The 25763-nt window shown below is 39.7% G+C and overlaps 1 protein-coding gene across 9 annotated transcripts in view; it reads left to right on the forward strand.

The window, feature by feature from the left end:
- Nucleotides 1-25763, forward strand: part of FOXP2 (forkhead box P2) — a 655565-nt gene that overhangs the window by 228054 nt on the left and 401748 nt on the right. The window contains exons 5-6 of one of the 9 annotated variants that reach the window (XM_061640027.1): nt 3710-3848; nt 4911-4995. The exons of the other annotated variants lie outside the window; for them this stretch is intronic. The gene's annotated coding sequence lies outside the window, so the exon portion shown is untranslated. The remainder of the gene's footprint in view (nt 1-3709; nt 3849-4910; nt 4996-25763) is intronic. 9 annotated transcript variants of the gene reach the window in all.

Consider the following 25763-nt stretch of genomic DNA (forward strand, 5'->3'; position numbering starts at 1 on the left):
TTCACTCTTTGAACCCGACTGAGGGGCTTCAGCAGTGTCCTGAACACTCTCCAGCTGAGGGAGAGCTGGAGCTGCATCCTCGGAGATTCTGCTTGTTCCTTCTCCTGGGTCTGCTGCTGCTGCCCTGCAGTCTTCCTCCTCTTCCTCCTGCGAGGACTCATCCGAAGGGGGCATGACATGCCCATCTACACTTATTAATGCACACCTACCAATAAGGCTTGCATGTAAAAGGGAAATACAAAACATGGGGGATACAGATGAATGATAAGTGCTTCTTCAAAAGGCCTGGTCATGGAAAAAGATGCAGTAAGTTCTTTATTGTGCATAAAACAGAGTACCAGTAAAACACACTATCCATAACTTTGGAAAGGCAGAATATGAAGCTGGCCACTGTATGTTATCATGACCAGTATAGACTCTATTCATCACGTTGGCCATCCATTAAAAAAAAACACCTGAATGTCTCAGCAGAGCCTGGCTTTTTTCCTTATCCTTTCAAATGTTACATTCAGTGTTCACTCATAGGAATGTCTTTGAGCAAATGAGCACCCTAAATATAGCAGATGCTAGAAATCTGGCTGTGGAGTTATGGGTTCTGAAAAATAGGGGACTAATTCAAGTAGCCAACCATAGCTGGCTTCCATGAGGCAGTGTATTCTTACTCTCCTGATATACTGATCCCTAGATTGCTGAAGTACATTTAAGTGCAAATATATCAAGTCCTGCTGGTCAGCAGATCCCAGCTATGCCCAAAGGCCATTTTGCTAACCTGAAGCACAGGTACTTGAGAATGTCTTTTGCTGCTGTACAACCTCCACACCCTATCCTGAGCTGGACCTTCTGAGTCGCTCATCTCTATGCTTGAATTCTTAGCTTCTATGCAGAATGCTTGAGTCTTAGGGGAACGAAACCCAGGATAGTGTTTAAATGTTATGGGCCATGCTTGTGAAGGAATCCTTAGACAGTGTGCCTTAACATGTTGTGACTTAAAGCAAGCAATCTTTAATTTAGATTCCATTGCATTTGGTAAGATAACTATATTCATACTGTTATCTAATTTTGGAAAATATAACTATTTTTAGTGCCAGAACCTTCATTTTGAATTATGCATTGCGCATCTAGGCTTAACTTTTACTGGGGATGAAGTAGGGTGAAAACTATTCATGGTGGAAATTTGCTATTTCATTTTGAATACAACATTTGAAATTTAGCAAACAAACGAAAGTCTGAATATCAAGAAGTATTGGGTGTGATATAGTATTAGATAACAGTGGATGCTGCTGTGACAAACTTGGAAGTCATTCTGAGGATAAAATTGCTCATAATTGCTCTGGTGCTGATGCCAGTATTGATGCAGTTCTTGTGGAGGTATCCAGAACACAATCTAGTCTGAGTTCCTGGATTCAGTTTCAACTGAAGCAATCTAAGGATGTGGACAAGATGCTTGGAGGGGTTCAGCCTGCCACCTGTTCGCTTGAACCTTGCCCATCCTAGCTACTTAAGTCAAGCTGGAATTCTCTTGGCAATCACTCATGACCGAGTAAGATTGTCTTCCAAAATATAGTCTTTAACAATGGATCCGTCTGAATCTGTATCCACCGCCAATGTACCAGACCATGACTAGGGGCTTCTGGATTTCACAGTCCTGCCCCCGTCGCCATTTGCCAATCACCATGGGACTTTTGTTATGGAAGATGCCTGTGCGTGAATTTGTTTTATGTGGGGAGATTCGTGCACCACAATCAACACACAATCTTTACAGAAAAAGGCTTTGATCCAATGGCATGGGTACCATGACTATTGGAAGTCCTATATCTGCTGTAGCCTTCACCCGCCTTCACAGCTGTTGTAACATACACATTGTTATCCTCTGCCTGTTCTGCCATTGAGGACTTCTTGGATTGTTCTTTGTCTGGTTCCTCTCCCTTGACCTTACTGCCATGGGTGACCCTGCTGGGAGTACATGACTCCCGATGGCATCGCTCACAGGGTTCATTGGAAGCCCACTCACCACTACAAGGTGACGATCCAGCAAGGGGAAGCTGGAATAGATTTATTCAGTCGATCCTGGAGGTGAGATACGTCTCTTTGAATGAGGCAGTCATGCATCCACTTAAGAAATCCACTTTGGATTATCCAGTTGCAAATATCCTCTTTTTGAGTAAAATGCCCATAAAGTTGGTGGTAGTTCAACTCCAGGTACTCTTGGATGAAACAGATTATCTAGATCCATTAAAGTCAGGGTTCAGCACTGAAACAGCCATGGTTATCTTATGGATGACTTCTGTCAGAAGAGAGGGAGTGTGACTCTGTTGATTCTCCTTGACCTTTAGTGGCTTTTGATACCATAACCCATATTATCCTGCTGTATTGGGTATTTGGCGGGGGTAATGATAGATTTGCATGATTGGTTTCAAAAAGCAGCATTGAGGACTTTCTGCTTGATTCCATGGCACTAGTATTGAGGAACCCTATATGGTTCTATGTATTTGATTCCCCATGCTCTTTCACATCTATATGAAGCCACATGCTTAAGTCATTTTAGGATATGGAACAAGGTATCATCAGTACACTCACATTTGTTTCTGTCATCTGAGTCAGATGAGTCTGCACATGGATTTAGTAATAGGATGGATGTGGTACAGTAAACTGAATCTGAATCACAAGAAGAGAGAGGCATTATGGTGCATGGTTCTTAAGTTTGGGAAATTGGTGTTCATCTTGCTCTAAATGAGGTCCACTCTGACAAAGCAGGTATGCAGTTTGGGAGTAGTACTTGATCCAGCATTGTCACTTGAAACCCATGATTTTGCTGGCTATGACTTCCTGGACAGGAATAGCCTTGCCTAGTAACTCCCTGGCTGGATTACTGTAATTCCTTATATATGGGGCTGCCCTTCAAGGCAATCGGAATTTCCATTAGTGCAGAACCTGGCTGCTAGAATTTTGACAGGTAGAGCCAGATTATTAATTGTTGTTATATGCCTTCAAGTTGATTACGACTTATGGCAACCCTATGAATCAGCGACCTCCAGTAGCATCTGTTATAAACCACCCTGTTCAGATCTTGTAAGTTCAGGTCTGTGGTTTCCTTTATGGAATCAAGCCATCTCTTGTTTGGCCTTCCTCTTTTTCTGCTCCCTTCTGTTTTTCCCAGCATTATGGTATTTTCTAGTGAATCTTGTCTTTTCTAGTGATCTCATGATTTGTCCAAAGTATGATAACCTCAGTTTCATCATTTTAGCTGTAGTGACAGTTCTGGTTTAATTTGTTCTAACCCTCAATTATTTGTCTTTTTCACATTCCATGGTATGCACAAAGCTCTCCTCCAACACCACATTTCAAATGAGTTTATTTTTCTCTTATCCGCTTTTTTCACTGTCCAACTTTCACATCCATACATAGAGATCGTAAATACCATGGTCTGAATGATCCTGACTTTAGTGTCCAGTGATACATCTTTGCATTTGAGGACCTTTTCTAGTTCTCTCATAGCTGCCCTCCCCAGTCCTAGTCTTCTTCTGATTTCTTGACTATTGTCTCCATTTTGGTTAATGACTGTGCCAAGGTATTGATAATCCTTGACAAGTTCAGGTTGTTAATATTACACCTATTTTTGAAACTTTACATTGGCTATCTATTTGCTTCCAGACCCAGTTTATTGTATTTTTATTTATTTATTTATTTAATATCCCACCCTTCCTCCCAGTTTAAGGTGCTGGTGCTTACCTATAACATCCTCATGGACATGGGACCCAAACGCATGAAGGAGCACCTCTACCCATTACGACCTGGCCATGTCATAAAATCTGTAGAGGTCCTTCTCCCAAGTACCCTCTTTTATACAGGTACGTTAAGTTTCCACAAAGGAGAGGGCATTTTCTACAATGGCACCTTGACTTTGAAATACCTTCTCTGAGGAGGCATGTCTGGTACAAGCATTTTGGGACCAGGTGAAGACCTTCTTATTTGAGTAGGCATTTTAGATTTTAGATGATTTTTTGTATTGTGCTCCATTCTGGGTTTTAGTAGTTTTAGTTTTTATTTTTGTCTTGTGTGTTGTTATGTTTATTTGTTGGTTTTAAATTTTTTATGTGTTATGTGAATTAATTTTATTCACGCTTTTGTACACAGCTCCATAATGTTTTGATGAAGGGTGGTTGACATATATTTTAAAATAAATAAATAAAAATGCAAGATATATTAAGTGATGCATACTTACTCCCAAATAAGTGTGCACAGAATTACAGCCTGACCTGAAAATCAATATAAACTGCACGCTGAACATAGTTTTGAATGCCTTTTAAAGTATCTCTGTGTGTTTAAATAGTACACTCCAGAATTCAAATAGTGATTCACGTATCCAGGCATGAAACCAATACCCAATAAAATATTTTTTTCAAGTATTCACTTCTAGAATTCGCCAGTACAGATTCTGCACTTAAAATTTGACATAGAATTCATTTTAGCTCCACAGAAAAAATCAAAGAACAAATAGAAGCTGCTTCTCCCAAAGGCTATACTTTAATTTCTTCCTATCAATGGAAGGGAAGAAAAAGATCACCAAGCAAGATAGCCCTTACAGCTGTTCTTGCCAGCACCTATACCTTTCACTATCTGGGAATCAGGGATGAGGCTTATGATGATGAATAGGAATGAAGCCTTTTCAACTGTATGGAGTTCCCTGAGCGAAGTATTTGTAGAATTTGAAAACTTGGGCACTCTTTTCACTAACAGAAGCTTTTTTTTTTCCAGTAAAAGATAATCGTGCCCATTTTTTCCCCTGTTCCTGATTATTTGGACCCAATATAGCACCACTCTAAGAATGATACCAGCCTTAGGTAGATAGGACTAGCACAGAGACCAAATACTGAACAAACTGATTTATTTTGTTGTTTCAAACACATCAGCAGCTGAAGAAACAGAAGGAGATGATGAAAACACAGAAGATGAAACAGAAACCACATAGCAACTTCATAACACCCATGAGGCAAGGTGAACTATGAATCCAAACAAATATTTAATAAATTTAATAAATTCAAACAGATATAATATGAGGTTTTGCTCTGAAAGAGAAGAATACACAGTACAGAGTCTTTGTTTTAAAATGCTGTCTCTTTCCATCTTGTAAAGCCTTAACTAGATAACATTCCTGCCCATAGCTGCATATGAATCACCCTGCTTTGCTTCATGATAAAGAAGTTTGCATAGTAGCCTGCCTTAGCCTAGAGGTCACAGTGGCAGTAAACTTTTTTTTAAAACAAACTTGCTTAGTCATCCATACTTGTCCCACAGTTTGTGTCAGAAGAGTTATGAAGAGAAGAGTAGCAATTTTTGATGTGCATTAAAATTACATTCAAGCATTCTGGCAAGTGAAATAATTCATTGTAAGCCCAGAAGTACAACCTCTGTCTGTGAAAGTCTACAGTAATGTTTGAAATGGTATAAAACTCAAAAGTTTAAGAGTATATAGATGTGCTATAAATGTTTCAAGAATTACCTTAAAAGCTAGAATTAGAAGGTGGAGGATGTGATTTTTCTCCCAGTTAGATCTTAGGTTAATTTCTGAGAATTTTCTGTTTCTTATAGTCTTCCTCAAATTTTCTGCACAGGAATACTTTGAAACTGGGCCTTGTAGAGATGATAAGGCAAAGGTGCATGTAAATGTGTGTTTACGTACACACATCTTTGGAATGAAGCCTCTAATACAGTCTTAAAAAATATTCAAAAACTTTCTTTCCAGCCATGCATTATTTTCCTAGGCAAAAGAGCCATCTTAATATCAAGTACTAAATATTGTTCAATTGGAAAGTGCTACTTGCTAACTGGTTAGATATCTATCTACAGGCAGATTTACATGGCTGTGGTTTTGAGATCTTTTAGTTGTCTGGATGTCATCTATTTGGTTTTTACTTTTGTTACCTGCCTCTTGTAAAACAGGTGATGTAGAAATGTTTAAAGTAAACAAGTATGTTAGAAAAATAGTGCTTCTGAAAAACCAAATTACAAGCCTTGTTGAAACACTACTTGTCTTGCTTGCCTCAGTGCCTGCATTGGTGCACCAGCTCACTGGAGTGTGAGGCCCTTGGGAGGTAAGTATGGTGGCCCCTCACTGGAACAGAAGGTGGAGTCTTGGAGTTCAGACTCAGCAATCTTGGGCTTGGGTTCAGAGGTGGGGCTCAGGCATAGTGCCTCCTCAGTCAACACTACTGGCACCTCTCTGTTTTTCATCCAGATAGATTCTGCACTTGGGGGTCATGTCAAACACACTCATAAAACACTCAACTGCTTGATCTCTTAGAAAGTGGTACATGTTTAGGAATGCCCTTATGGTTGGCATTTAATGTTGACAGCAGAACCCTCTGGTACCCTTATTAGACTACATTTTAACAGTGTTGCCTGGACATGTGTTTTTTCTAATAATGTCAAGTAAAATGTTTTTTTTTTTGTTAGAATGGCACACTCTGTCTAACATACACTCTTAGTATATGTGGGATAATGGAGTGGAGAGGGGAGACTCCAGTAGGAGGAGAGCAGGGAAGAGCTACAACTTCTCTGCCCCATCATTTCTGCCTGTTACCAGAAAACAGAGGAAAATGTTTCTTTGGGTTTTTCTTGTATGTTCACATATTTTCAGAAAAAATTGTAGCCACTCTCTATAACTCAGAAGCCTTTTCTTCTCTTGTGTAGAGACATTATGGAGGAGTGAAATGATGGCCATACCTCTTCCAATCTTGTATCCCTCCATGCCATATTAGCATGAAGCACTAAACATGCAGGCCTTGGTAGACTTAGTTCCTTAATCCTCTTCCCCCATCCCAGCCTCCTTTCCCTCCGCTATTCTATTTAATGTGGAATCAGAAATTTAAAATTAAACCTGCTAAGGTGAGCAAATCAGAACTAATGAGCACTACACATTTTATACACCTGTGCATCCTGTGTGTTTTTGTTTTACTAGCAAAACGTTCCAGCTTCTGCCTTCATCAGCTGCTAACATACAAATGCTGTTACCAAGGTGGCAGTTACAGAGCTTTGAGGATGGAATGCTCAGACAGGCTTCATTTGCAGAAGCTAAGTAATGTTTGTAATGTCCTCCAGGTTAAGGCCATGTGGTGCCAATGTGGTGCCAGTGTGTCCAGTGAGTATATCCAAAAGTTCTTCCTCTTAGTCAATGCTGCTGGATCTGTTGGCATCTCTATATCTGTTATAGAAAAGTCCAACAGGCTGTGGCCTCAGTGTTAAAATGTTTTGCAACTGGTTGCTCCACTTTTTTTGTCAGGATTGCCAATTTGTGATTTCTGAAGCATGTGTGTCGGTCAGTTGTAGTTTTTTCCTATGTATTGGACATGACATCCTCTTTTTTTGCATTTGATGACGTAAATTATATTACAGGACCTGCAGGTGATGTTCTGTTTGATGTAATCTGGCTGGCCTAGTGGTTTTGAAATTAGCTGTCTCCACACAGGTGATACAGCATTTGGAATGACAAGGATGAGATCCAGGATTACCTAGGTGGCTTAAGCATAGCTCTCACTAATACTCTGTATAAATTAGGAGATTGGTGAAATACCACAATAGGAGGTTTGTTGATGGCTGTAGCAAGATGTTCAGACACACACACACTAACTGGTTTTTCTTCCTACTTGTCTCGGTAACATTTCCTGTTATTTAATGTTTACAGCATCTTGAATTCAGCACTCTGGAGTCTATCCAGCATATAGAGTTCATTTACCCTTCAGCAAGAACAAACTTCCTAGCAAGTTTTCCCTTTTAGCTTCTATTTTAAATGCAAACCCATTAGCAAAAGCTTTCATAAGCAGCACACTTATTTGTGAAGTAATGCTTACCTTTGTCAAATCGCTTCTCCCCCAAATGCCGCATTTCAGGAAAACAGTAATAGCTTACTTTTTAAGTCTATTGTGACATTTATTTATATTGTAAGCTTGTAGGCACTACTCTGTTTTTGTATTATATGTTTGATAGTATGCAGCACATTATTTTTAAGGTGCTTAAGAAATAGATATTATATTATTCAATTCTACAGATAAAAAAGCTCTATCTATCTGTCTTACAATCTTAGTGCATAATAGTGAAAAGTGTTTAACCATAACATTGCAACAAATAAAATTTATTATTGGAAGGTTATGGAATTGTCAAGCTTCAGTTCAGTGCTTACTATTTATTTAGTTGTTATGTTGAGAATAAGAATAATTTCTACTTCTTCCTGAATAGCTATCTTTATGTGAATAAAATTATTCTGTAAGGAGTGATTTCACTTCCTCTAAAGAAACATCCTTTCAAATGTATTGTACATTTGTGCCAGATCTGAGCTTTGTAGCAGGGTGAAATTTCAGGTTTATTAGAATACATTGCTTTTTAAAATCCCAGGAGATGTCAGAGGGCTTTCTTGACCACTAAAAAAAAGGGTATGATGACTTGAAAATGTGGTTTTTGGACAAACCCTTTCACTCTGACCTGAAGAAAAAAGGTTTGTTCATAGACGGGTGATTGCAATGGACAAAAAATATGTATAATAAATCTAGTATGTGACATAGTTGGCTTCAATATTCCAAGCCTCTCTGGGTTCATGTAGTTAAGAATTTTGTTTTGTTCCAAACACCCTGTTGAGTGATAATAGCAAAGTATAAATTTAATTTCTTGACCCCCTTTTGGGGTAAAAAAAATGCTTGTCTGGGCTCTAAAGCATGAATTTAAGACATCTTATAAATATTTCTGATAATTTAAATATATAAAATAATAATCTGTATATGCTGTGGAGTTGTTTGCATATATGAAAAGGTGTTTTCTCCTCTTAGGGCAGTGCATCATCTAATGGTGTTTTAGTTGCATAATAAATTAAAGTGCCATTTTGCGCTTTTTCTAGGAATCTTATTTATACATCAGCCACAGACTCAGTCCTTGAAAATAAAAGTGAAGTACCCTGAAAAGTATCACATGATGGCACTGTTTCCATTTCCACCTCCTATATTATGAAATAGAGCTATAGTAAACCAGTATTAAAAATAGTGTGTAATGCCAATGTACTTTGTATAATTTATGTAAAAGAAAAATCTTATTGCTACAGTTATTACTATAGTTATTAAAATACATCTATAGACTTTCAAGAGGTATTTTGTAAAATTGTATATTTTTAATATCCTATTTTGATCATAGTCAAATTGTTTTACAAAAATATTTCAGTTGAATTAATATGGAAATATGCATTGTCACTGAATAGTTTGCTTATGTATTTTTGCATATGAGAAGAATGATACAGAATATGCATTCTCATATAATTAATTGAGATACATTTTGAAAAAAACATACAAATTTGTTTCCTGTAGCGGAAAAGAATTTGTCATGAACTGCGGTCAGGCTAATTGTGAACAGTGTGTATGTATTAATATGAAACAAAAAATTCTAAAAATTTAGAACAAAAAAAAGTAATGTATAAATAATCTGTGATGTAGGTGATTTATCTATGAACCCAGTATTTGGGTTTCAGGGGTATGAACAATTATATTTATTAAGTGGAAATACTGTGGCTGCTCATCCATTTTCCAAGTTAGTACACACATTTCAAGGGTAAATTAGATACCAGATTCAGTTGTGATTAGAAATGAAATAGTCATTCAGGTTTCACATCTCAAACATTTAAGGGATAGTTTTCTGCTAGATGTAGCAGGAGAGAGAAATTCAGTGGTGCTGCAGCAGCTAACACCTGGGGTTTGGAAGTATGCCAGACTAAGTGTGTGTGTACTCTAGAAACATCCTCTCCTAGAAATCTGTTCTGAATTGTGTGCTGTTCTGCTGTATGTTCATGCTTAAGAAAGTGCAGGAATAGGTGGAATTACAGTGACTACTAAGTACATCTGATGTCGTCATTGATGTCGAGACTGCAAGACTCTTTGCCCATCTCTAGGAAGACTTGATGTATGGTGATTGTTTACTTGCTAAAAGAAATCTCCTGTTTTACCACTACCACCACCACCAATCTACAGCAAATAATAGCCATTTGTGCTCTATAATATGTAGCAAAGGATACAGTTTGACTTGTATAACACTGGAATGCTATGTGTGTTTTCTCAGAAGGAAGTTATACTGTTCAATGCGGCTTACACTCGTAACTATGATTTCAGCTGAACTTTCAATGTTTTGAATAATTAAAAATACTGTTTAGAGAGTATAAAATTCATATTCTATCCTTTCTACTGGATAATATGTTTCACAAAAGACTCTCAGATTTATGTGTTTGACAGTTGGTATAATAATTTGTATAATAAAAGATATGAGATTACTAATATTTAGAAGATTATTGAGAGGCTGTTTAAAGGCCTAGTGGCATCGACTGGGCTTCGATGACAAAATTAGAATTTAAAAGAAAAAAAGCATTCATTATTCACAGCTGTCTGTTCATTTATGTGTCCATTTGTTCATGTATGAGGTGAGGAATTTCAGATTATAGAAACAGTAGACGTCTTTCTTTACTGTATTTTACCATGCAAATTACTTGCAATTTCCAAGGGCCAATGTTACTTCTCAGGACAAATTTCATACAATAGGAATTCAGTGATTATTCATCTTGTTTAATTAATTCAATTAAATGTCTGATGCTGTCAGGTGTTCTTTTAATAATTGAATCAACATGCAGATACATAATAAGCATAAAAGCATTTCTAGCTGCAGTTAATTTAGATCCAAAAGAATCTGCTATTCCACTACATTTGATATAGATTATTCTATAATATTTCAGTAATGGGTTGCACAAAGGCTGCCTTTTAATTCTTTGCTTTCTCAAATGTCTTTATATATAATGGTTTAAAACAGAAGGTGTTCAAGAGAGGGTGACCTTTTTCCATTACCATGGTTCCTGTCATTAATGCATTACAATTTTCTTTAGAAGTCTGCAAAAAATGTGTATATGCAGGCTGTAGCAAGTATGAATAAAAGCATGTTCACAAAAGTTTGGAATTGACTGTTATTACTAAAAGTTGAGGGGGGAGGGGAGGAAGTAATTTTATTGTTATTTTTACTGTGAAAATTTAAACAAACCTTAGACTTTTTATACAAAGCAGTTACAGGCTTGAAAGTTTGGCATCTGTAGCCTGAGTAGCACTTAATTTACTCAGTAGTTAAAAATAGTTTGATCCCATAGCTAAATCTGAATCTAGAGAAAGACTGTATTAAAACTGCACAGTATATGAGGGCTGCAATACATAAATTTATTGTATCAGTATTATAATGCAATATATATTTACTAAAGGAAAAACACAGTAAATAATTTGCTTGGTGGGCTCTCAGCAGTGCTTGATGTCATAATTATTGTAAATATTAATTGCTGTGCTGAAAATGTAAGCATGATGACTTTGTATTAGATGAAAATAGTCTGTGTACTGGTAAATAGATAATCATACAAAAGTAATTGGGGTTTTAAAACCCCAATCTATTCTGCCAGCATGAGCTCGTTTGCATGTTAATCATAAGAGTGAATTCCTACTTCACAAGCAAGTTCACAGTCTTTCATAACCACTTTTAATTGCATTTAAAATGTTGCAGGGTTAGGATATTGGAAATGGAGGCGCATCTGTGTCAAATTAATAAAAATATTGCTGAAAATCTTTAAAGACTAAAGGCTATAGTATTTTTAAGGGCATGTATTTTTTTAATTAGCATACATAAAGGTGTTTTATAGTACATTTTTTATCTATGTGAATTATATTGGATCTCATAATGGATTAATTTACAAAAGTAGTTTTCCTACTTAGAAAGCTGATAAATGAAAACACAATTATAGACTGGACGTAATAGGTAGTTTTAGTGGGACAACTCATGGATTGACTAGTATGTTAATTATACTTGCATCAATATAACATCAATAAAACAGAAAATTGACAACAATATAGACTATTTTATTGATAATTCTGTATATAATTTGCTTTTATAATTTTGTTAAATATAAAATTAAATGTCAGTGTACTTTTGCAGCATTTTGAATTACCAAAATTACCACTCTGGTTTATAAACTTTCTGGTTTATAATAATAACAATTTCTAACATCACATTCCTAAACCCTAATGCAGTAAAATTAGATCGCAAATCCTTCAATGAATGCATGGGTGAGTATTGATTATTTAAACTTGGTAAAGTAATTTGTAAAGTAAGTTGCTTTAAAACTGGAAGGCCAGGTAAAATTAGGTAATGCATAGGCAAAATCTGTTTTAACAATGGTTTTTTCATTTTTGAAATTTGGGTATAATAAACTGTCAATATTTATTTTTAAATGAATATATTATATTGATATTGTAAGGTTCAGTACAGGCTGTTTTATAATCAGGCTGTTTTAAATATCAAAGTTACAACAAATGATGAATTCTGTGAAGTAAGGAGGAATTGTAGCACCCCAGTAAAATAGTGTAAGTTCACAATGGTTACAGTGTGATCATTCTCAAAGATATAAAGCTAATTTTTAGTCATGCTGCTACAAATTATATTTTTAAAAGATGAATTAAAAAGACAATTAAAATAAAACCCCTCAGTTTTGAAATGGATATATTTGCTTTTATCATCAGGTGTTCTTTCTAATATAAATTACCAATATGATGTTTCCATAACATAGCTTGGGGTGCTCTGGAGATTAAAACTACCAAAACAGACCTATTAAATTTTTCATAGGGAGGGTCCACTAGGGATAATATTCCTTTTCCCATTTTCCAGATGTTTTATGTAATTCTGCATCTTTCTAAACCCAAATCGTTGCTTTTCCAGAAAAAATGTACTATGGAGACTGAGATGAAAGGCAAGAACTGTTGAAATGTTAATTTTACTATCTGCTATTGAGGTCTGATACCTTTTTTGGGGGGGGTATTTTTACTCTTCTCCCAGTAGCTCAGTTCTGTTTTATGAATGTTGTGGTATTTCCGTTGTTGGAGCCTTTGAAACTTGCAGCACTGACAGCAGAATATAATGCCACGTGGCCATGGCACAATGAAGGATTGCCTTTGATTCTTCTCATTTATATCTTGCCAACTTTTAACTTGGCAATCATTTATATGAAACATAACAGGAAAATCATCTTAATAACCAATGTTATAATAAGCTAATGATACTTAAGATGTTTCCAACAAAGTATTTATATACAGTGCAGACATATGAAATCTGGAATGGTGTTAATGGTTGTGATCTGAAAGGTAGAGGTGGGGGCAAACAAATTGCTGCACCTGCCTGAAGCTGGTACAGAAATTGGACCCAATGTTACCATGTGATGGCTGTAGGTCAGCTCAGGAACAAGGGGATTTTGGGATGGTACAGCCCTTCCCTCTCTCCAGAACAGCCCATTTGGGGGCTTTTGGGGGGCTGTTGTTGGGCTTCCCACTGGGGCGACTTCTGCCGGCTTGCATGTTTGTTGGGCAGAATGGGGAGTGATGTTGGTATCACTCTGTGGGCACAGACTGGTGGAATCTAGCAGGGCTGGCAGAGGAATACCTCTGCCCAATCCATCCCCCCCCCAAGCCTGACACAAAGGCAGTTTGGGTTGCACCCTTAGTGATCTTGGAAACATTGTGATTATCAAACTAATTCTGTGGGAGGAGTATAAATATTACTTTAAAAACCATGGACTTGGACATTGGAAGCTTATATGAAGACAGAGCATTAGTCTATCTAGCTCAGTGTTTTCTATATTGACTGGTGGCAGTTATCCAGGGTTTTAGACAAAGCATGTGTTCTACTACTGAGCCACAGGTCTTTCTTCTTACTAATTCTTCTTACTCATTAATTCAAATCATGTTTATGAAGGCAGTCCTGGTTAGCTTGCAAACGTTTGTGTTGATGTAACACTAAACCATGGGTAAAACAAGCTGCGAGGGACGGCTTCTGGCTTTGCCAACTAAGATTTTTGACATCTCATTACATCAGCAGGTCTGACTTTGCAACAAATCTGTTTTCTTTTTCTCAAATTGAAATTGGCTGCTGGAAAGCCTAGAGAGTGTTATTCTTCCAGTTAATTGTAAAATAGAAGAGGAGCAATTTTAGTAGCAGTATTTTTAAATTTTATTTATGTATTGTTAGTAATTGTAAGGGATGTTTTCAGGTCCAGCACTTCAGCAATGAGCTAAGGAATGGGACATAACGTGGGAAGTAGAAGACAGCTGAAAAACAATCATTCCAGATTTTATCTTTTTTTAAGGTTGAATTTGACTCAATGGTTTTCATATTTTAGATATGAATTATATGTAGACATTCCTTGCCTTGCCCACTATAGGATGAACATACTCACACCTAGGAAATACTGAATTCCATTATCAAGGAAGATGCTTTTTTTAATTGGTTGACAGCTTTCTAATACTGAATTGCTCAGAGTTAAACATTTCAAGTGTGGTCTCACCATAGCTACTTTAAAAGTTGGATTTGTCACCATCTTGGTTGGTGATAATTTGCCTGTGATATTAGCTGAAAGCTGCACTGGCCTTTTTATAGTCTAATATCAAATTGCAAAACAACATCTAATTTTCTAATCTAATCTAATTTAGAACCATGCTTAGATGTATTATTGTATTAATGCTTTCCAGGTTTTCCATTGCTTTGAGTCAGTATTTTGGATATTTTCTCCCAATTGAAATATTATCACTTATTGCTATTAAGCCTTCATTAGATGTTTGCAGAATTTTCCAATTTAGTTCCATCTGTGAAGTTTGTTAATATGCTGTTAAGTTTCTTCTCCAGATCATTAATGATGATAAATAAAGCTGGTGCTAACACTAAACTTTTTGACACTTTAGTACATCACCTCTTCCCAAATTTGATAACTTCCAATTACAATTGTACAATGCTTACTCTGTTCCCATGACATTTTGTATTTAAAAATGTCCTTGGAAACGTAAGTGTATCAGAGGGGTTACAAAATCATTACGTTTGATCTATAGGTGGCATGCACAAAGCTGTTGAGGATCGGAGAGTGCATTCCTGAGACTGCAGATTTTGTCTCATATTAGAAACTTCCTGAACAACATCCTTATATGCCATGTGAGTGCTCCAATCTATAATATTTAGTCAGAAGTAAGTTACATTGATTTCAGTAAGATGTACATCCAAGTAAGCTTTGTTAAGATGGCAGCTTTCATAAAAAAACTCATTCTATATGTGTATGCATTTATATATATATATATATATATATATATATATATAATTGATGAGATTCATTGTAACATTAGCCCAAATATTAGTTTGACAGTTGAACTTGCATAAGTGGCTATACAAAGTTTAACTATCACTGAACAGAATGATACTAGCAGTTGCACTAGGGGTTGCACAATACATTTCACAAGCTCAAGACACCCATTAGGTTCAGCTGTTGCACTATGCTAAGAACAATGCTCCTGCTAGCACAGGGATAGGGAACCTGTGGTCCTACAGATGTTGTTAGACTCCAACTCCCATCAGCACTAACCAGCATAACTAATGATGAAGTATAATAGGAAGTGATAGACCATCTCATCCCTTATATACCCTGTCGATCACTGCGCTCTGCAGGTGAGGGCCGCCTGCAGATATCATCTTATCAGAAGGTCTGTCCTGCACAACATAGGAAATGGACCTTTAGTGTGGCGGCACTTACCCTGTGGAATTCCCTCCCCTTAAATAGTAGACAGGTGCCCTCTCTGTTATCTTTTCGGTGCCTCTGTTATCTTTTCAGCACCTATTGAAGACCTTCCTCTTTCAACAACCTTTTAAATTGAGTCCTATCCCAGTCTGCATCGATATGTTTATTGCATTTTGTTCACTAATAGTATTTGAAGTAAGTTTTTAAAACTTAACAATACTTTAAAACCCTACAATTAACAGTCCACTTGCAAATTTAGAAAATATAAAAAATAACTTTATTATTATCATTATTATTTCATTGTATAACTCACCCTTCCTCCCAAAGGTGCCTAAGACAACAAACACTTCAATGATAAAATGACTCTTTAAAAAGTATTCTAAAAACAGTTAAAAACATTCTAAAAACCAGTTATTTATTTATTTTATTTTATTTTATTTATTTGTTACATTTCTATACCACCTGACTAGCATAGCTCTCTGGGCGGTGTACAACAGAGGAATATAAAAATACACAATAAAATCCGATAATTCGTTGCAAGGAACATGTATATAGGCATCCACAAATCTAAAATCAGTTAAACATATTTAAAAGACTAAAGTAAACTAAAATGCCTGAGAAAAGAGAAAGGTTTTAACTTGGCGCCGAAAAGATAGCAATGTCGGCGCCAAGCGCACCTCATCGGGAAGACTATTCCACAGTTCGGGGGCCACCACTGAGAAGGCCCTAGTTCTTGTTATCATCCTCCGAGCTTCCCTATGAGTCGGAACTTGGAGGACGGCCTTCGATGTAGAACGTAGTGTACGGGCAGGTTCATATCGAGAGAGGCGTTCCAGCAGGTATTGTGGTCCTGCGCCGTATAAGGCTTTATAGGTTAAAACCAGCACTTTAAATCTGGCCCGGAAACATATTGGTAGCCAGTGCAAGCGGGCCAGAACAGGTGTTATATTTTCAGACCGCCTGGTCCTCGTTATCAGTCTGGCCGCCGCATTCTTAGGGTTGCCAGGACAGTGACAGAATTAACAGAGTTTAACCACAGACTCAAGAGAATAAAATAGTCTTTGCTTGGTACCTAAATGTTAACAGTGCTTAGCACAAAGTGGATGTGTTTGGGAAATGCCTTCCAAAGTGTAGCATCACCCTTGACCAGGCCTTATCTCTCAGCTACCTCCAACAAGGACACTTGGAGTATGATCTCCTATGGGGGTCATATGAGAAAATCTCTAGATAGATGCTGTAAAAAAATTATTTCCATTTTTGCAGAGTTTTTTTCCTGAATGCAGAACAATATTGGAAAGTCTTTCTGATTTTTACTCTAGCGGTCCATCTTTGTGCAGAGGGAAAGTTTGCCTTTAGTAGCTGCATGAAAAGCAGAAATTCAACTGGAAAAGATAGTTCTGGCAATGGAGATGCAGTGACAGAAAGCTTCATCTATTGAACTTCTGCCTGTCATACAATTTTTGAAATCATAGTAGCCTTGCCAATAAAGTAAACCTAAAGGTCATATTTAGTCTGAGGTGCCTTGAGAAACTAACAGAGTTTAAAAGCACTAGTGTATTATAGAACACTTAGGGGTGCTCTGTACATGATGGTGTTCTGTCATCCCCTTGCGTTTGTGGGGTGGTGGTGGCAGATGTTCTTTTATGATGAAGTCAGATAAGCAATAAGGTTTGACACCAGCTGTGCTAATTAATGTGACTTTTATTCAGATACCAGATTATATTCAGCATTACATTAAGATCCTTCATAGCAATTAATACTCTACTCATCTAGTTATAGGGGGAGGCCTCCTTCCCCATAGTATTGCAGAGAAAGGGGCCTCCTGTGGATCAATCTAGCAACCCTCCGTAGACCTTCAAAAGTCTGTACTATTGATGAGGGATGGTTTATGTCTGCTGGTTCTGTGTGTCTCTGTCTGTGTGCTGTGTCTCTGAACCAGAGAGGTGACTGTCATGTCATCTCTAATAGTGGTCCATAGGTGGTGTTGCCACATCACAGGATACTCTCCAGTTGTTTACTACCTGAGTCATGACCTGACCTTGTGCTGTCTACCATCTCCTGTCTACTTCAAAAGAGAAACATTGAATGTCATCTTCTCTAGTCTTGTGGCAATAGAGAAAGGATGTATGACCTCCCGCGAGACAGTTCATAACTCAATCTGAAGCTAACCAATACACTAACACACAGCTCTACTTCTGTGCAATTTTAGACCCCCCAAAGGGCTACAAACATATTGTTGCAAGCCTCCCCCAATCTCCGAGCGGTGAGATTTCTGGGGGTCCCTGCACTCCTCTAGGGTTTGGTTTCCTTTGGGAAGAAGGTCAACAGAGACTGTGGTGTCTTTATGAAATATGGTTTATTTATTTACACACATTCCAACCTGAGCTCAAGGATGGAGGGGTTCAATGCATCAGCAGTCCAATATCCAGCTTTTCCATCTGGGTTGCAGGGGACACCCCAAATGCCATGGTGCAGAGAGCCAGTCTCTCTGCCTGCCTGCCTTCCAGTTCCCAGCAATTCTCTAGACACACTAAAACTACAAGCACAACTTCTGCTAGCTGCTAGGAGTGGTGGGGAGGAGGCTTTCTTGCAGAGTTTAAATGACAAAAGGGGTCCTCCTAGCCCATTCTCCATTGCTGGGCAACTGATAGAGCTCATTTTCTTACCTGGCCATTCTAGTTGATTAACAAAGGAGATTCATCTGGCTAGCAGAGCCAGCCCCCAAGGCATAGGATTCCGAATCAGAGGCTGGAAAGGGGACCCACAGGAATCATCCATTCCAACCCCCATGCTCATAACAATATTAACAGACAATGCAATGTCCTGTTACAATACACATGGTAGGCCAAACTATGTGAATGTGCAGGCTCCCTGATATGAGCTTTCAACTGCTTTGCTCATCCCTGGTCCTTTTTGAGCTAAGCCAAGGGGTTGGTGTAGCATATCATCTGAAAACCTAGCTTGTGTTCTTTCCTAACTAACCACGAGTCAAGGTTTGTTCTTGGCTAAAATTTGTGGTTAGTGAGGAGAGAATTTAACCACAAGCTTGGGTTCGGACACCATGCTAGGCCAAATCTTGGCTTAGCTCACTGTGGTGTGGGAGTAAAATAAACAAGGAGAAACAAAGCAGCACAATCACACAGTCCCAGTAAGCCATAGTTTGGCTTACTGTGATGTGTGAATAAGATCTTAATGTTGCATATATCAGTAGAAATGATGAATTCATAGTGTAATGCATATGTGCCATGAGTGGCTTGCTTTCTTACCTTAAACACTTAGCAGAAAGCCCAATAGCTTTCAGTGACAAAGTATGCTTAGGAACACAGTCTTCCATCCTAACCCTATGCATAGTTATTCAGAAGTGTCCAACTATGTTCAGTGAGCCTTGCTCTTAAATAAGTGTATAGAGAATTGCAGCCTTGGACTTCCTAAGACAATTAGTTAAATTGCTCCTTCATGCTCTTACTGGGAGGAAGTGTGGGATATAAATCTAATAAATAAATAAATAAATTATTATTATTATTATTATTATTAATAATAATAATAATAATAATAATAATAATAATAATAATAATAATAATAATAATAATAATAATAATAATAAATGACTAAAAAGTTGTGTTTGAGGTAGTGGGTTTTACCACCCAGTAAATATATTTAAGATTGGGATTTCAGCTAATGCCATAACAAATTTAGTTATCCTTCCCTCCCTCCCTCCTTCCCTCCCTCTGAACTTTTACAAAACACTTTAAACAGTTATGTCCTGGGGTACAGTGACTTATATCCAACTGGACAAAAACATCACCCCAAAGTGGCATTTGCTTCTGCCCATCTGTGAGCTCCACAATTTTACCACAGAGACTTGACTTCCTTCTATACCTTATTCCTTCATTTGGAAGGATGAAGGGGCTGCTTGACGAGGACAGCATGAAGGAAGAAGGTAGGTTAGTCACTGCTGACAAACTTGGTCCTTTTGGTTTGTGTGTATGGTTTTCTGATGAAAATCTACACACTTTAAAAGATAATATCCAAGTAACTGCAGCTATTAAAGTGTGTTCTATCACTTCAAATATAAAGAGGAAATACTTCGCTAGAGTGGTCGTATTCACAGCACATCAGATTAAAGTAATGCAACAGAATATTAAAATAGCTTTATTTTTTTCTGCCTGGCATGAAATTTCAGGAGGCAAGAGGAGGAATGACAGCAATAGGTAAGTCACTATGAAAATATATGTGCAAATATTGTAGTAGGACAATAGTTCATGAAGTAATAGACTCTTGACACTTGAAATAGTTCTGTTATACTGTATTCCTAAAATGTTTAGTGTTTGCTGTCGAAGTGCTGAGTTTATTGCTAAAGTGGCATAAATAAAACAAATGCAAAAAGATACAAGAATTGTGATACAGACTATTTTTCTTAAAAGCTGGAAAATCCTTTTGCATAAAGCAGTCATTTGAATGAAGATCTAGACACAATTCAGAAATGCAAATAAAATTTAACTGTTTGTCTAATTTATCATAGTACCGTCATTTCCAGGACTTGTATTTCTTTGCCAACACACCAAGGAAGACTCGTGACACATGTATGGTTGAAATGTTATATTTATTAAAATATAACACATAATCAATCAAATTCCAATCCGCCAATTAAAGAATCTCAAATCCTTCGGGCGGGTGAGGCTCAACCTATCTATGAGGGTCTAAACCCTCACAACCAGGAGGCAAGTCAGTCACATCGTACTGCAACTCCCCAGACAAGGATGTGGGAAAACTTCTCCCTCCTTGCAATCAGAGTCAGGTTTGTGGTTCCAACCTCCGCATCCTGGCCCCACCGTACAGGTGTTCACCATGATTCACAAGCCGGTCCCACGTGGACACCCCCCGGATTCACACCAGACATTACGACTTGATGTTTCACCAGGGGGTGCCCTTTACCCAAATGCCTCATCCACCTCAATTTTAACCCCAATTACCTCACCTGCCCGAATCCAATGCCACAAGAGGGGATCAGCTGAAGCTTGGTCCCCTCAACGCAAAGAAAACAAAGCCCCCAAACCCAACCTATAATCCTCCAATAGCAAATCACACCCAATATCCCAAAGATGGACACCATCATCTTGAAACAGATGTGGAGCATGAAAACGGATCCTATCATGTGGAATATATGCCCCACCCAATGACAAAACTAAATTCCTAACTTTCTTATTCACCCACTTTCTTGATCTGTCGATCCTGTTGGGGTGCATTGCACCCCTCCAAACACGTTGCACCATCATGTCGGACCACACTATAACAAGGTCCGGGTATGACTGGATGAGTGCCTTAAAATCCTGGGTGATCCTAAGCAGCAGATCCATACCTGGCTGCTGCACCAAGTCGTTTTCCCCTAAATGAACCACCAACATATGTGGCCGGGTAAACGATGCCATAAGGCGACACACCAAAGGCATGAGCGCATCCCAAAGCATGCCCCTCTGAGCCTCCCAGCCAACCGTTGCTTTAGCGGAAAGCTGCAGCTGTGTCCCAGCAAGCGTAGAGAACGCTGTCCGATGGGCCCAAAATAAAATCGAGTAGCCACACAGGACGACCCTCGCAGGCACAGGAAGGCGCAGCACACCTAAGAAAAGAAAGAACAATACATCAGAATCAATACCTGATATAAGACTTGAAAGTGGAAGAACGCCACCTTCCAATCGCCTGAATGTCCTGAACGCTCATGCCCACGAGGGCGGTGGCCGTAACCGCCCCAATCTGAAAGGAATGCAGCCCATAGACTCCAGCATTGCGACCACTGGCCAACAAGGCCCGCCGAACAATGGCCCAAAATTGAAATTGAGTCAGGGCAGAACCATCCACATGTATAAAAAGGTAACGCTGGCCCGCTGGCCTCATTGACAGAAATAAACGCACTGCAGCCACTGGGCACAATTCATGGCAAACTCTCAATGAAATAATACTGCCACGGCCCTTTTGATCAGTCTTAGAGACTCGAAGGGAAAGCCTAACTATATCTGCACCTAGCGTGCAATCGCCAAAGCAAAAGGCTCGGTAGGACACATCGCGCTTTGAGGAAGCCAATACTTCGCTAGGGCAAAAAGCACCATAGAACATCGTCAGAGTTACTGCGGCGAACAGGTGCGACTCATACTGAGATGAGCACAGAGACCTAAATAAAGGCAGGATCTGAAGGAGTACATCGGGTGTGATTGGCCTCCTTCGGTCAGCGGGCCTGTGAGCAGAACGCGACCAACCCTGAAGGACCTTTCTGACCCTAAAATCTACAGAATGATCCTGCAATCCTCTTGCCTTGGAAATAAAGGCCAGCGCAGAGAGGTGTCCGGCGATGGTAGAAACGGAATTGTTTTGCCCTTTTAAATATAACATAAACTGCAGCAAATGTGATACAGGAATAGGCCACTCAGAAGGTAAAGCACCACTGGCACGAAAAGCATGGAATGTTGCAAGAGCCCGCCGATACGCTCTCTGAGTGCTGGGAGCAAGCGCAGAAGTTATGGCGTCCCCCACTTCTAATTCCCAAGGCTCCACAGGAAGGAAGGGACAGGGATCGAATCCTGGGCCGCTCCTGGCACCAGTTCCCGGAAACGTGCCATCTGTAAGCATGAGAGAGCATCAGCAACACAATTCTGCAATCCTGGAACGTGGCGGGCCACAAATAATATATTAAATCGCAAACATTGTAATACAAAGGGCCGCACCAAGCGCATCACCTGAGGCGATTTAGAAGTCTGGGTATTGACCACGCACTCTGTAGATAGGTTATCGCACCAAAAATGCACAGTGCAATTTCGGAATGCCACAGGCCAAATATAAACCGCCACCATAATGGGGAAGAATTCCAAAAAGGTCAGGTTTGAAATAATCCCAGAAGCTAACCAATCCGCAGGCCATCTCTCAGCACACCACTGAGACCTAAAAATTACCCCAAAACCAATGCCCCCGGCAGCATCGGAATGTACTTGTAGCTCAGCTTCCAGTAATAGATCCTCACGCCAGAAAGAGAGGCCATTGTAATTATTCAAGAAAGTAAGCCACATTTTTAAATCCTCCCTCATCCCCAACGTGACCCTAATAAAATGAGAACGAGAACGAACTCCCTTCATAGCGTCACATAGACGACAAAGGAATGCCCTACCTGACGAAATAACTTTAGAAGCAAAGACTAAGTGCCCCAGAAGCTCTTGCAACTGAGCAAGTGTGACCTTTTTTAAAGTCAAAACTGAACACAGCCTCTGCCTCAATGTTAACAACTTATCCGGAGGCAGACGGGAAGACTGGGACTGCGTATCCAAAATAATTCCCAAATATGAAAGGGAAGTGGCAGGGCCCTCTGATTTTTCAGGAGCTAACGGGACACCCAATTCTGTAGTTAATTCCTCAAAAGTTTGCATCAACTGCAAACAATGAGAAGTGCCTGCAGGGCCAATAAACAAAAAATCATCCAAATAATGGGCAGACAAGGAAGAACCGGCCCTTGTCCTTAAAGCCCACTCCAGAAATGTGCTGAAAGTCTCAAATGCCGCGCAGGACACAGAGCATCCCATAGGCATCGCCCTATCTACGTAATATTGGCCCTGGAAACGAAAACCTAATAAATCAACATCTCCCGGATGCACTGGGAGCAATCGAAATGCAGACTTAATGTCGCACTTCGCCATCAAAGTGCCCTTACCAGCCTTCCTCACAACCTTAACAGCTTCATCAAAAGAAGTATAGCGAACTGACGTATATAATGATGAAATACCATCATTAACAGAAGCGCCTTTAGGGAAAGACAAATTATGAATAAGGCGATATTCGCCAGGCTATTTTTTGGGAACTATACCGATAGGAGAAATCCTCAAGTTTGATAAGGGAGGATTAATAAAAGGACCAGAAATCCTATCAGCAGCTATTTCTTTATTTATTTTCATAAGAACTACAGAAGCCAAAGCCAAAACAGAAGGCTGGTTGGCAGAGGAAGTGGGAACCCTCGGGCCTTCGAAAGGAATACGAAAACCCTCCGAAAAACCATACCAAAGACACCTAGCTGCAGATCTATTGGGATAACTATTCAGTAATCTCGCTAGGGGAAGCAACCTAATAGGGCTACTGGCCTTGCAACGTACTGCCGCTGTTGCTGGATCCACGTTTAGGTTGTTGATCCCCTGAACCCCTGCGAGATGAACGGGCTCGCTGGCAAGTGGAACTAGGGTGAGAGCCTCCGCAGATTCCACATGCGTGCCTAAACCGACACGGGCGCCTGTAGCAGCGTCCAGAACTGTTGAAGGCCCAACAGACTTGAGGGGGTTGAACCCGCTGCCAGCCCCGGGTGGCGCCGGTAGCAAGGTCTATGCCAGTCACTGAGCCTTTCCCAATGTGCCGCAAGGCGAAAAAGGCGCACTCTTAAGGAGGAGCAGGCTATATATAGCTGCTCAAAACCCTTACCCAATTGGTCAAAGTGCACCACCTGACCTATTACACAATTTTCTGGAACCTTCCCGAGCCTTCCCAATAATAGGGTGTAGGCAAATCCGCCCCCAGCCAAATGGGCAGGAACGTTATTGTATAATAATAATGACAGTAGTTCCCAATTCAGGGTATGTAACATGCACATAAAAGTTTACATTGAACTTCAAAGATATTATCAGTGCAGGAAGAAAAAACACACACCTGTATTCTTGTGTTTCATTACTAGACGTGAGCATGGCCCTTCCTCAATCCAGATGAATTCCAAACCCAATGGGAAAATCAGGATTTGTATGCTCTGTCCTCTCCTGTTGCATGTTAAGTATCTCTCTGACTTGGTCTAAGCATAGTTTACCAAGATGCCAGACTGGGCAAATATTGTTAGTACTCACTTCCACTTACAGTTTACATTACCCCGTTCCTGGAAGCATTCCTGAATCTGGGATGGTACCTCCCTCTGGCTCTGGAAAGCAGGAAAGCAGGGTCATTCCAGGAAAAATGTGCCTTCTCATCCGCAGAGTTTTCTCCAGTTCTCCTTCTCCTCACAAAAGGGGACAGGACAAGTGATGTGGTTGCAAGCACAAGAGGGAGAAAGAGGCTGTGGCCTCTGTTTCTTCCAAAAGTCTGCCTTTCCTGATGAGCAGCCTAGATTGGTCTCTCTTCCCTTCCCAGACTCATTTCATGATACATAGAAAGCAGAATGGGCCTCCTCGAATAAGCACAAGCCTGCTCACAAGTTGGTTCAAAACCACTATTTTTTCCCATCAGAGTTTTGGAACAGCTGAGGACCCCCACTGTGGATCAGTCAGTAGTCGCGCTATCCTCCTCTACGGCTATACCTTCTGAGGGAGAAGAAGGTCTCAGAGATCTGTGAGTGGAGGCTGCGCTGTACAGGGATTTTGAGGCAGAGACTTGTGCTTTTTGAGCTGCTGCAGTGGCCTCTGTTTTTTCCCAGGCCAATATGCTGGGGGTGAATAAGCTGGTGGCCAGGGAAGGTGTCCCCAAACATGTCAAGGATGTTCTCAAGAAGATGTCCCTCACAACAGCATTCCAGGTGGACGCAGCAAGGGATGCTGTGCAGTTTAATGCCAGAGCCATGGTAGCAAGCACCATGACTTGGCTCAATATCTGGCTTTGTAGCTGGGAGGTGAACCCCAAATCCAATTCAGGCTGGCTGGTTGGTCTTGTAGAAACATGACAAACAGAAAGCTTTGCCCCCGCCTAGGAAGGACAAGCACAAGTACAGTGTCAGTCCTTTCAGGGCTCAAGATTGTTCCAACACTGTTCCTCTGAGAGTTTCAAACAATGCCATAGTAGGACAGAAAGGTCTTCAGGGGTGGCTTGCTCCAGAAGTCAGCCATCCTCGACTTACTTCTTTGGTTCAAAGTTCCAGAAGGGGACAAAGAAGGGCCAGTCTGCATGACACCAGGAGAGCAGCTCCCCAGGGCCACATAGGGGGCAGACTGCTCTTTTGCGCTCACCCATGGACCAGAACCACTTCAGACAAATGGGTTCTTCAAACTGTTTCCTCAGATACTTATTGAAGCTTTCCAGGCTGCCATGGGGAAAGTTAATCATGACTCCACAATCCAAGAGGCCCAACAAACATTGAGTCTACCTCAGGGCCATCAGCCACCTCCTCGACATCTGGGCTGTGGAGCTGGTCCCGGAATCCAGTCAAAAGCAGGGGGGTACTCAA

This window comes from Rhineura floridana, chromosome 8, assembly GCF_030035675.1.
Source record: "Rhineura floridana isolate rRhiFlo1 chromosome 8, rRhiFlo1.hap2, whole genome shotgun sequence".
Classification (NCBI taxonomy): domain Eukaryota; kingdom Metazoa; phylum Chordata; class Lepidosauria; order Squamata; family Rhineuridae; genus Rhineura; species Rhineura floridana.